The sequence below is a fragment of the Peromyscus maniculatus genome, chromosome 23 (genome assembly GCF_049852395.1).
Source record: "Peromyscus maniculatus bairdii isolate BWxNUB_F1_BW_parent chromosome 23, HU_Pman_BW_mat_3.1, whole genome shotgun sequence".
Taxonomy (NCBI): domain Eukaryota; kingdom Metazoa; phylum Chordata; class Mammalia; order Rodentia; family Cricetidae; genus Peromyscus; species Peromyscus maniculatus.
This window is the reverse complement of record NC_134874.1, coordinates 28,975,897-28,988,863: the sequence shown is the minus strand read 5'-3', so window position 1 is coordinate 28,988,863 and position 12,967 is coordinate 28,975,897.

The window sequence follows — 12,967 nt, the reverse complement described above, 5'->3', positions numbered from 1 at the left end:
GCTGCGTGGAGCGATGTGGGGGGGAGGCACGCGCACGCATGCTCGCTGTGGCCGCCACGCGCTTTCCTTCGAGCGCCAGACACTCGTCAGTCACCTCCTGGGAGCAAGGGCGCACTGCCTTGCAGAAGGTTTGGCCCAGGGGACACCAGCGCAGAGTCGAACCCCGCCCAGATGTGCGATTTCCATCTCTCCAAACTGCGACACCCGCCCCCCCACCCCCACCCCCGTCCTGTCCCTGGAGAACCTGGCAACTGCATGCCGGGAAACGCATCGCAGGCCAGCTCACCCGCGACGGGTCCGTGCTTGACTCGATGACACTATCGCCAGGTGGCGCCAGAGGCTGCCACTCTGGCTTCGAAGACTGGGGTGGGATCAACCCTTCATTATCTGTTTCCTGGTCTCTCTGGGCAGAGGGGCGAGGGTGTGTTACTGTTGCAGTGGGAGAGAGAGTGGAAGCACCTTCTGAGCGTGGTAATGCAAGATTGTTAAAACCGTGGAAGGAAATGGGGAATGAATGAGCCAGTCTTGTCCGGTCTTGAAGCGCAGGGACTTTTGGCCCATAAAGTGGGCCCTGTAAGTGATGGTATCTTGTTCCCTTGTCTAATTGTTCCAAAACAAGTGATGCTGGGCAATTTATCTCTTGACCTTTGTAATTATGAGTTTGTTTCACCCGAAGGAAAGATCTGGGACAGGATCTTTGGACATTAGGGCTATTATAAACCCATCATAACTCAGACAGCTGAGTAAGTAAAAAACAGGAAGAGGTGGGTCAGTCAAGGCGCTTGCCACAAAACATTATAACCTAAGTTTCACCCCTGGGACCCACATAGTGAAAGGAGAGAACTAACTGCCTGAAAGGTGTCCTCTGGCCTCTACATGTGCACCATGGCATGTGCCCTACCCCCATAAATAAGGAAGAAGACAAAGACAATGATGAAGAAGAGGAGGAGGAAGAGGAAGAGGAAGAGGAAGAGGAAGAGGAAGAAGAAGAAGAAGAAGAAGAAGAAGAAGAAGAAGAAGAAGAAGAAGAAGAAGAAGAAGAAGAAGCAGCTCAGAAGACAGCCATGTAAGGTTGGCGCATTGCACTTGATGGACATCAGGGACCAGCCGCTTTTACAGGGAACCTTGGTGTCTCTTTCACCGCATCTGGCTTTACCATCTTCAGCAAGTGACCCCCACCATGTGGTGTAACAAGGCTGCTGGAATATCAGCTGTCACATCTGCAGCCCCCCAAACAGGATGGAAGGGACACTGAACAGCATTCCTGCGCCTTTGAAAGCCATTTTCTGGAAATTGACACAAAATACTTGAGTTTCCATACTACTGGGCAAAGTCATTCTAAGATAAGCGCTACGAAAGAGGTCCAGATATGTTGACTTTGTTTGGAGTCTGGATCGATCTAACATTTGACGGTATTTAACATATTTTAATTGCATTTTATGTATTTGTTTTGTGTGTATGTGTGTAGATGTCAGAAGATAACTTGTGGGAGTCAGCTCTCTCTTCCTCAGGACATGGATCCTGAGGACGGAATGCAGGTCTTGGTGGCAAGCTCCTTTACCCACTGAGCCATCTTGTCAGCTCTTGGCTGTCTTAATAATAAAAAAAAAAGGGAGAACAGATACTTGGGGACAGTTCCTATCTGCTAAATGCCATGACACTTGTCTTTGTCTCTATCACCTCATGTATGAAACACATCCAACCAAAATATTCGGGTCTGGAAGATGCCCTCATTGCTTTCACAGAATCTGCATCCCAAGTTCATAGTAACTTGTGTGTGGGTTCTCATGCCATGCCTGGGCCATCCACTGGAGGGCACTGTTTGAGATCTGTGGTCCTCTTGGAGGAGGAACATTCGTGTTGTCCACTGGAGGGCACTGTTTGGGACTTTGGAGGCTGGCCAACAAGGAGCATCCAGAATAGAGGTCCTTGAGGGCATTGTGGAGCTGGAGAGGTGGGTAGGACAAGCCTTCCTAAACGGAAGTTCTGTTTCTGGGGACACTAGGTGCTGACTTAATCCTTCCAGGGCGGGATGAGAGGGACAGACTCTAGCCAAGGCTAGGTTGTTCTGCCCAAGGCTGGGGGTGTCCGAAGCAGCCATTGCATGACTCCCAAGAATTGAGGTTGTGGTTCCCCAGAGGGGGCAACCTGAGCTAGGCAAGGGATATTCCTTTCTCTGTCCATTGCTTCCTACGTCCTTACTTCAGGTTGTCCTAAATTCGAGGCTAGGGGCTTGTCTCAGTGGCAGAGCACCTGCCTAGAATCCCCCAGTGAGGGGCTGGGGTGTGGCTCAGTGGTAGAGCTCCTGTCTGTAATCCCCCAGTGAGGGGCTGGGGTGTGGCTCAGTGGTAGAACACCTGCCTAGAATCCCCCAGTGAGGGGCTGGGGTGTGGCTCAGTGGTAGAGCCCCTGCCTAGAATCCCCCAGTGAGGGGCTGGGGTGTGGCTCAGTGGTAGAACACCTGCCTAGAATCCCCCAGTGAGGGGCTGGGGTGTGGCTCAGTGGTAGAGCCCCTGCCTAGAATCCCCCAGTGAGGGGCTGGGGTGTGGCTCAGTGGTAGATCACCTGCCTAGAATCCCCCAGTGAGGGGCTGGGGTGTGGCTCAGTGGTTGGGGCTGCTGCCCTAGGATGTGTAAAATCCTGGGTTCTATCCTTGCTCTTCATAGGGGAAGTTGAGGAAGATAACGTTCCATTACTTTAGGAGAGGCCTTAACCTTGGATTACACTTCTGAAACCCAGACAACTAAGGAGGATTGTCTTTTATATAATGGTGGCACTGTCACTTTGGAATATTTTTGTTTTATTTAAAATACTTTATTTTGACATTTATTTACTTCTCTCTCTCTCTCTCTCTCTCTCTCTCTCTCTCACTGGGTGTGTGTGTGTACATGTGCATGCACGCTTGTGTTCACAAGTGTGCCATGTCACATGTGTGGTGGTCAAAGGTGGGTCCTCTCTTTCTATGTGTGGGTCCAGATGATGGAACTCAAGTCGTCTGTCAGGCTTGATGCGGGTTGGGCAAGTGCTTTACCTTCGAGCTTTCACTCCAGTGACTGGTTATTTGTCATTGTGTCCGGGGTGGGGATGGGTGAAAGAAAGTATCATAACTGAATTAAAAGAAGGATTTTACCCCAGACCCAGAGGACCCCCAGAGACTCTGAGCAAATCTATCACGCTGTAGCTCCCACTTGCCCATGGCCCAGACCTTCCCTGTAGCTTTTTTTTTTTTTCCTTTAAGATTTATTTATCATGTGTACAGTGTTCTGCCTGCATGCGTTCTTGCAAGCCAGCAGAGGGCACCAGATCTCAGTACTGGTGGTTGTGAGCCATCATGTGCCAGAATTGAACTCAGGACCTCTGGAAGAGCAGTCAGTGCTCTTAACCACTGAGCCGTCTCTCCAGCCCCGCTTCCCACTAGCTTTATTTTTCTCTGGTTCTGCTGATACCTTAGGAAGTAGTAAAAATGCTTGTTGGTGCCCGCCTGCCCCAGGATTCCCCACTCACCATTGTTTCGGAGCTCCTGGGGCCTCCAAGGGAGGGAAGAAGGAGTGTGTTGTTGTTTGTTTTTGCTCTTTTGAGGGGCCCGCCACCCAGCTTCCAAATAAATCACACATGGAGGCTTTTTCCTAATTATAAATGCCTCGCCTTATTCCTTGTTCCTGACCTTATAAATGCTTGGCTTGTTCCTTGCCAGCTTTTCTTAACTTATCCCAGCTACCTTTTGTCTCTGGGCTTTTCCCCGTTCTCTTACTTCTGTAAACCTTACTCTTACTCTGTGGCTGGCTGTGTAGCTGAGTGGCTGGGCCCTGGGTCCTCCTCCTTCTCTGGCTGCTTCTCCTCTCCTCCCAGATTTCTCCTTCTATTTGTCCTCTCTGCCTGCCAGCCCCGCCTGTCCTTTCTCTTGCCTTGTTACCGGCTGCGCTGTTCTTTATTAGACCATCACGTGTTTTAGACAGGCAAAATAACAGAACTTCAGAGTTGAACAAATGCAACATGAACAAAAGAAACACACCTTGAAATCGTATTCTCTCTCAGGAGTGGACACAATGGCGGTGGAGAGCGGGGCTCATCACGGTTAAGACCTCAACTTCCCTTTCCTTCCTCTCTGACCAGGGTCCCTGTGACTCTCATGCTCTCCCTCCTGTCTCTGCCTCCTCCTGAGGAGGTTCCTTTGTTTGGGAATCTCGATCTTTGAGAGCTGCTCTAGTGTCATGTCTGTGGCCATGATAAAACACCCTGAGGAAAATCAGCTTGCTAGAGAAAGGGTTCATGTTAGCTTTGCAATTCCAGGTTAATCCATCCCTGTGGGTCTGTCACAGTAACAGGAGCTGGAGACACTGGTCACCTCACCTTGATGGTCGAGAGCAGGGAGACATGAGTGCATGCATGCTCACTTGCTCAGCCCGATCTCTCCACTTTTATACAGCCCAGGATCCTCTGCCTAGGGAATGGTGCTGCCCACAGTGGGCTAAGTCTTTCCACGTCAATTAAGATAACCCCCCAAGACACTGGCCAACCCAATGTAGGTAATCCTTCACTGAGACTCTTCTCCCAGGTGTCCCTGGGTTGTGTAGTGTGGACAGTTAAAGCTAGCCATCATAGAAGTCACAGGGTCCTAGGACATGAGGAAGAACCCTTGGGAAATGCAAAGTTATCCTCCAGTTCTCCTTCCAGAACTGGATATCCTTTCCTTGCATTCTTTCCTAAGATGCCGAAGTCACATGCCACCCACAAGTTCAACATTGTGAGCCCCGCACTGAGCCTCAAGAGAAGCAGATAGGTACAGGTAGAGTCAAAATGAGAGAAGGGAGCTGTCATGAATTTGTCAGCTTGACACAGACTTAGATGCATCTGAGAAGTAAGAAACTCAGTAGAGGAACTGCCCCCAATAGACTGACCCATAGGCACGTCTGGAGGTATTTTCTTAATTGCCAATTGGTGGAGGAAGGTCCAGCCCTTTGTGGGTGGGGCCACCCTGGTGTAGATGGGCCTGGACTGTATATATAAGAAAGCAGGCTGAGCAAGCCAATAAGCAGTGTTCCTCCATGGTCTGCGAGTCACTTTCTGCCTCCAGATTCCTGCCTTGGTTTCCCCAGATGATGAACTCTAACCTGTAAGCCAAGGAAACTCTTTCTCCACCCCAATTGCTTTTGGTCACTGTTTTGTCACAGGTTTTGTGTGTGTTTGGACATGTGTGAGTGGGTAGGGTGTATGGATGTCAGGAATCATCCCTAATTGTTTTTTTACCCTATTCGTTGAGGCAAGGTCACCCAACCAAACCCAGAGATCACTGAGATGGCTCCTCTTCCTAGTCAGCCTGTTCTGGGGAGCCCCTGGCTCTACCTTCTGGGGCTTGAATGCTAGGCAGCCTACCACACCCACTTAGCAGTTTTATGGGACCTGAGGCTATGAAATACGGCTCTCACACTTGTACGACACGCACTTCAATCACGCAGGCATCCCTCCAGCCCTGGGAGGTCCTTTTCTGAAGTCACAGAAAGGCGTGGGTGGCTCATTAAACACCCTGGCTTCAAGGTTAGCATTCTCATATAAAGCCCAGAGCCTCCCACTTACCACCCCGGGAAACCTAGGAAGTAAGCAGTCATAATCGGTGGATGTCTCTGCCTTCTTTGGCTTCCTGCCTATCCCGCGGCCACGGTTACAAGGGCTGTCTTCTGCAACGGTGAGTTTTAAATGAGATGGTGTTTAGTGGAGCGTCTGTGGAGGAGTTGGTTGACAAAGGAGACCCCCCCTCCCCCATCACACGTCCTAATATGGGTCTGGGCTACTCATCACCCCACCTTGGTATCTCCGACATCACAGATCTGCTAAGCTGGGGCTCTAGCCGCCCCTAGGATGCCTGGCCACACGGCCAACTTTGCACCCTCCCCAGGTCATGGCAGGGAAAGCTCAGGCAGGTCCCCCTTTCCTGTGCTACTCTGTGCACACTAGGTGTCCATGTCCCTAGAGCTTCAGCTAAAGTCATTTCAGCCATCCAGGCTTCTGATGTGGCTCCCGGCTGGCCTGCTGACACCTGCAGAGCAGGCCACGCGTGGCTCCTCGGCTGTCAACCATGGAGAGCACCTCATGTGGCTTCATTTAGCTGTTCCCAAGCAGACATCCAAGATGTACAGCTAAACTGTAACCCTTGTCAGGGCGCCCAGGGCCTGTGGGAGCCCGGGTGTGAGCAAGCAGCCCGCTAGGGATGCAAGCAGACCTGAGTCTTGCTCTTCCATCCAGTTTTGAGGAGAATTTTGATTTCTTTGTTCTGGAGACATGGTTTCCTGTAGCTCAGGCTGTCCTCAAACTTGCCATGTAGCCAAGGATGACCCTGAGTTCCTGATCATCCTGTCTCCACTTTGAAAGTTCTAGCATTACAGTGTGTACCACTCAGGTGACTAAGGAAACCCCATCTTGTTCTGACTCCATTTTGTCCTTGTTTAGACCTCAATTCTCTACCCTTTCCTCCCCATAATCACATCTGCCTTGGCAACACATTTGAGATCTCCACAGACTTGACCAAGGTCCAAATGTAGTAACCAAAGTAGTTGGCAAATTGTGTCTAAAATGACCATGATGCTGTGCCAGGAATAAACATTTCTGTGACTCCGCCCCTCACCTAACTTTGATGAAATTATAGTCTTTATGGGATTTTGCCTTTCAAAACTCTGAATCCCTGACCTTGGGCCCCAAGACAGTCTTCAGAGTCACAAGCCTGCTCTTGGTCTGGCCATCAGTAAAAAGGACTTCAAACTTTTTTTTTTTTTTAACTTTTATTCTCTCATACATTATTTCCCTACCATGGTTTCCCCTCCCTCCACTCCTCCCAGTCCCTTCCCCCACCTCTCCTCTCCCCCAGATCAACTCCTCCTCTGTTTCCCTTCAAAAAAAAAAAAGGGCTCTCAACTCTTAATTGGCTTAATCAGTGTGATTGTCAATAATTATCTCCCATGGGTCATTATGCCACCACACCCAGTTGATGTGGCACTTGGGATGGAGCACAGAGTTTCACACATGCCAGTAAGTGCTCTACCCACTAAGCTACCTGCCTAGTCTTCAGAAGTTTGTGACAAGGCCACCGAGGCTGCCTGGAATTCACGGCCCTCCCCCTCCTCCTCAGCCTCCCGAGTGCTGGCATTAAAGGCGTGTGCCACCACACCCAGGACATGTCTCGGTTTTGATAACTTGTCCACATTATTTTGCCTGGAGAGACTTTGGTGTCTGCGAAGCTCCAGTGTTCCTTTGGTGGAAACGGAAACGTCAGATTGATTTGGGACGCTGAAAGGGAGAGTGGGCTAGGCAGTGACAGGAATTCCACCAGCGATTATACTGCTTCTGTGAGTACGGTTATTTATTGTATGTGTATACATGTGTGTGCACACGCGCGGCGTGTGTGTGTGTGTGTGTGTGTGTGTGTGTGTGTGTGTGCATACTCACACAAGTGCCATAGTGCATGAGGGCGTGAATGGAGGTCAGAGGACAGCTTTTGGCAGTCAGCTGTCTCCCTCCGCCATGTGGGTCCCAGGGGTCAAATTCAGGTCGTCAGGCCTGGAGTGAGCTCTCTTATGCACTGAGCCATCTTGCCAGCCCATACAGAATTCTATTTTTTCTTTTTTCTTCTGTTTTTTTTTCACCACATCTATTGCTTGCTTGCTTCTTCTTCTCCTTCTTCTGTTTTTCCTTCCTTCCTTTCTTCCTTCCTTCCTTCCTTCCTTCCTTCCTTCCTTCCTCCCTCCCTCCCTCCCTCCCTCCCTCCCTCCCTCCCTCCCTCTCTTTCTTCCTTCCTTCCTCCTTCCTTCCTTCCTTCCTTCTTTTCTTCCTTCCTTTCTTTTTTTGGTTTTTCCAGACAGGGTTTCTCTGTGTAACAGCTCTAGCTGTCCTGGATTTCACTCTGTAGCCCAGGCTGGCCTCGAACTCACAGAGATCCACCTGCCTCTGCCTCCCAAGGCAGAGACTAAAGGCGTGCGCCACCGCTGCCTGGCATCTACTGCTTTCTTAATATGAAGCAATATCGTCAGTGAACTTCTTGCCCTTCCCCCTTATCATTTGATTTTATTATCTCTCTCAGTATTTACCTTTGTACTGTTGAATCTTTAATACATTTATTACTTGACTAATCAGCTTTAACTGAGCTCTGTGACTCTCTGGGTGAAAATTCCAGCATGCTTAATCACCACTCCAGCCGCTCAAAATAGCCCAGGTATTATTTTTATGCTGTCAGGTTTTAATGACAGACTTTCACATCTACTTATTTATTTAGCATGGGGAGGGCACATGTGTGCCACCGCTGTGTGCATGGACACCTTCTGGGAGTTGGTTCTCTTCTCTGCCGGGTGGGTTCTCGGTGTCTGGCTCAGGTTGCCAGGCTTGGTGACCAGTGCCTTTACCGACAGAGCCGTCATCTCCCTGGCTGTTGTCAAGATTTGTAATGTATACATTCTATACGTACATGTATATATTCCCCCTTCCCTTGGTGCTGGGAATGAACTCAAGGGTTTGTGTACATTACGTAAGTCCTCTGTCACCGTTGAGGTAGACCCGGTCCGTCCTTCCTCCCTCCCTTCCTCCCTCCCTCTCTCTCTCTCTCTTTCTTTTTGAGAGAAGGTCTTGTATAGACCTGATTGGCCTTGAACACACTGTGAAGATCAAGCTGGCTCCCCTCACAGCATTTAAGCCATCCAGGCTTCTGATGTGGCTCCCGGCTGGCCTGCCGATACCTACAGAGCAGGCCACGCGTGGCTCCTCGGCTGTCAACCATGGAGAGCACCTCATGTGGCTTCATTTAGCTGTTCCTAAGCAGATCTCCCTCCCTCTCCCTCTCCCTCTGCCCCCCCTCTCTCTGGGCTGCAAGTTACTCTGTGTCAAAGACAGCAAATAAACAATTAAAAAAAAAAAAAACAGACCCAAATTTTCATTTTGTGTGACTATTTCTTGTGTCCCTTTCTCTTTTCCTATCCTATCTCCTTTCTTTCCTCTCTCTCTTCCCCCTCTCTTTTGAGACAGTCTCTCTCTGAGACAGTCTCTCCTCTGTCTTTGAGACAGCCCCCCCACCCCCAGAGCCTCACTACACAGAGCAGGCTGGTGTGGAACCCTTAGGCTGCCTTTTGTTTTGTGGCAGGGTTTTCCTACATAGCTCGGGATGGCTTTAAACTCATGATCCTCCTGCCTCATCTTCCAAAGTGCTTGGGTAGTCACTGTGTGCCACACATGGCTGGTGTTTATGTCCCCCTGACCCAGGCTGGAGTCACTTGGGAAGAGGAAGATTCAACTGAGTAAATGCCTCCCCCAGATCGACCTGTGGTACATTTTCTTGACTGATTACTCATGTGGGAGGGCACAGAGCACCAGGGGGTGGTGCCACCCCCAAGTGGGTGGTCCTGGATGGAATAAGAAAGCAGGCTGAGCAAAACCAGGGACAAGAAACCAGTAAGCAGTGGTCCTCCCATAGTTTCTATTTTAGGTCTTGCCTCCAAGTGCCTGGGCTGACTTCCCTGGATGATGGACTACAAGCTACAAGCTGAAATAAACCTTTCCGCCCCAAGCTGCTTCTGGTCACGGTGTTTTATCGCAGTAATAGAAACCTAACTAAGACATCCTGTTCGAGTGATCATTAACTGAGTTCCTCTGTTTGCACTCGCAGGAGCCACCCAGGGCACCCCCCACCACTTGGTGTCTCCAGGACGGTGACAGTTGCTCCTGCCGCAATGTGCAGGGTGGGTGGCTTTCAGATAACTTCTGGGTGCTCACACTCTGGGAAGAAGAAACCCAGAGAGGAGAAATTAGCATCCGAGAAAGCTGAGGAGACCCGATCCCTGCTCTCAACCTTGAGAAACTCAGGCTGCCCGGGGCTGCCTTTCCTCCGCAATCTGCAAAAACAATTAACCACCTGAGGCGTGTTTGAGCAAGCCTTCTATGGAACTCATAAATCCATAAATGACGTCATTTCATGGCGTTCACTCACTAAGAGCATCTTTCCAAGGGGATAAGCTCTGTACTTAACTTTATGAGGTTATTAATCCTTAACAGAATCAGGAACCATAGATAATGCCTGATGTTGTATGGCCAATGGGAGCTGGCCTTGGGGTTAAGCACTTGATTTTATACTTCGTGTCAGGACACGTGCATAAAACACTACTGGTTGGTTTTTAAGATTTAAAAAATTGTATTAAATTTTAGATGAGATATTTCTATCTCTCTCTCATATATATGTGTATATATTACACATATTATCCTGTGTGTGTATCCTATGTATATAATATGTTTAATATATATATATGAGAAAGATAGAAATCTTTCTCCCTCTCTCTCTCACACACAGGATGTTTATCCATTAAAGCCCTTCCTATTCTCTGCTGGAGTTCCTTCTCACATTTTCTTGCGCGCGCACACACACACACACACACACACACACACACACACACACAGAGCAAGTAGAAAACAAATAAAAAATCAAATCGTGTAAATGGGGTTATGATACATATAGTCATCTGCAAATGTATCTTTATTCTCAATATTGCTTTTTTTTCTTCTGAGATAGGGTCTCACTATGTAACCTTGGCTGGCCTGGAACTTTCTATATAGACCAAGCTGGCCTCCAACTCACAGAGATCCACCTGCCTCTGCTCAAAGGTTGGGAGTGTGTATCACCATACCTGGCCTCTCGACATTGCTTCAGTGCTTCATTTTAAGATGTTGAGAAAGCCATTCATGATTGCGCACACCTTTAATCCCAGGGAGGCAGAGGCAGGGGGATCTCTGTGAGTTCAAGGCCAGCTTGGTCTAGAAAGTGAGTTCCAGGACAGCCAGAGCTGTTACACAGAAAAAAACCCTGTCCCAAAAAAGTACCAAAGCATGCCCCCCCCCCCGATAAATAAATAAATAAATGTAATTTTCAAAAAGAGAGGTTGAAAGCTGGGCACAGTGGTGTGTAGCTGTCATCCTAACACTTGGGACATAGGGGCATCAGTAGTTCAGGGCCAGTCTTGTCTGCCTAACATGTTTGAGCCCATCCTAGGCTACATGAAACCTTGTCTCAGAGCTACAACAAGAGCCAACGAGATGGCTGGGTGGGCCAAGGTGCTGGCCGCCAAGTCTAATGACCTGTGCTTGATTCCTGGGACCCACATGATTGAAAGAGAGAGTCAGCTTTCACAAATTGTCCTCTGACCTCCACATACAAGCTGTGCTATGCAGTCCCCAGTAGATATAATAAAAAGTAAACAGTAAAAGAAAACAAAATATTTTGATGATTTTATTCTATCATCTTTGATTTTTTTTTTTATTCTCTCATCTTGCACCCAACCCAAATAGTTTCTACTATGGTCACAAAGTGACCAGAAGGAGACCTAAGCTGTAACCATCTGTGCTTCTCATGTGATCTCAACATTGAGAGGAGCTTGTGCTAAAGCCTTCCCTCCCACTGACAGAGGCCTCTTGGGATACTCCCGTGAGCACTCTGATCACTTACACTGTCAGCTTCACACAACCTAGAATCACTTGGGAAAAGAGTCCCAGTAGGGGACAGTCTACATTGGGCTGGCCTCTGGCCACATCTATGGGAAGCGGTCTTAAGTTCATTAATATGGGAAGACCCAGTCCACTGTGGGTCTTAGGCAGGGGTTCCTGAGCGAGGAACAGGAGAAGTCAAGTGAGCTGAGCACAATAAAGCAGACGATTTTATACTTGCATTCAATTCTCTGTGCTCTTGTCACCAGCTGCCTCAAGATCCTGCCTCGACTTCTCCATGGTGATGGGCGATGACATAAACTACTTTCTCTCTTTGCGCCAGGCCATTTTATCACAGAAACAGAAATGAAACTACAGTAAGCAGCCGTGTGCTTGCTAATATAACTGCATTAAGTCGTGTATATGCGTGTGTTGTGTGTGTTCATGTGTGTGTGTTGTGTGTGTTCATGTGCGTGTGTGGCTGTGGAGGCCACAGAACAACCTCATCTGTTCTCCCTCAGGGGCTGCCCACTGTTTTGTTTCTATCCCCGTGTGTGTGTGTGTGTGTGTGTGTGTGTGTGTGTGTGTGTGTGTATGCATGTGTGTGTGAGCGCAAGTGGGAGGGTGCCTATGCACTTGTGTGCCCATGCATGTGGAGACTCAAGGTTGATGTCTGATCTCATCCACAATTGCTCTTCTGCCTTATTCCACGAGGCAGGGTCTCTCAATCAAACCCAGAGTTCACTGATATGACTAGTCCTGCTTGCAGGCTTGCTTTGGGAATCCCTTGTCTCCACCTCCCAGGGCTGGAATTCGAGGGGCCCCTTCTTGCCTGAAATGTACACAGGTTTCTATTTGGACTGGATCCAAATTCCAGTCCTCAAGCTTGCAAGGCAAGCACTTTAACCACTGAGCCATACTTCTGGCTCCATTTTTTTTTTTTTTTTTTTGAGGCAGGGTCTCTCATTGAACCCGGAGCTTGCCAAGTAGGCTAGGCTGGCTGGCCAGTGGACCCTAGGGATCCTCCCATCTCTACCTCCCCAGGCCTGCGGTTACAAGTGTGAACCACAGTGCCTGGGTTTGTTCAGTGTGTTCTGAGGGTTGAACTCTGGTCCTTGTGATTGCACTTTATCGACTGAGAAATCTCCCCACTGTCAGAATATTGATCAGCAGAAACCATAACCACTCCAGGAATCTTATCTGTGGTATATTGTGTTACTTATGGGAGATATTTGCTTATATATACTATTTGTATATGTCCCTGCCCCTGTTGATATCAGGGCTGGCACCTGGCTTTCACTGCCTCTCCCTAATGTCTTTAACATCCTTGTCCCGTCCATTCCAGCAAGAGCGCGCCACTTGCTGTAGCCAGCAGAACATGGTGATGAACACACAGCATCTCTGTAACCAACCTTTAAAAGCGAGATGTTAACCACTGTGATGGTCAGCTCTTGCGATCCACGTGACGAAGTCTAGAATCACCTGGGAGGAGGGCCTTAATGAGAGATCACCTGCTTTGTGT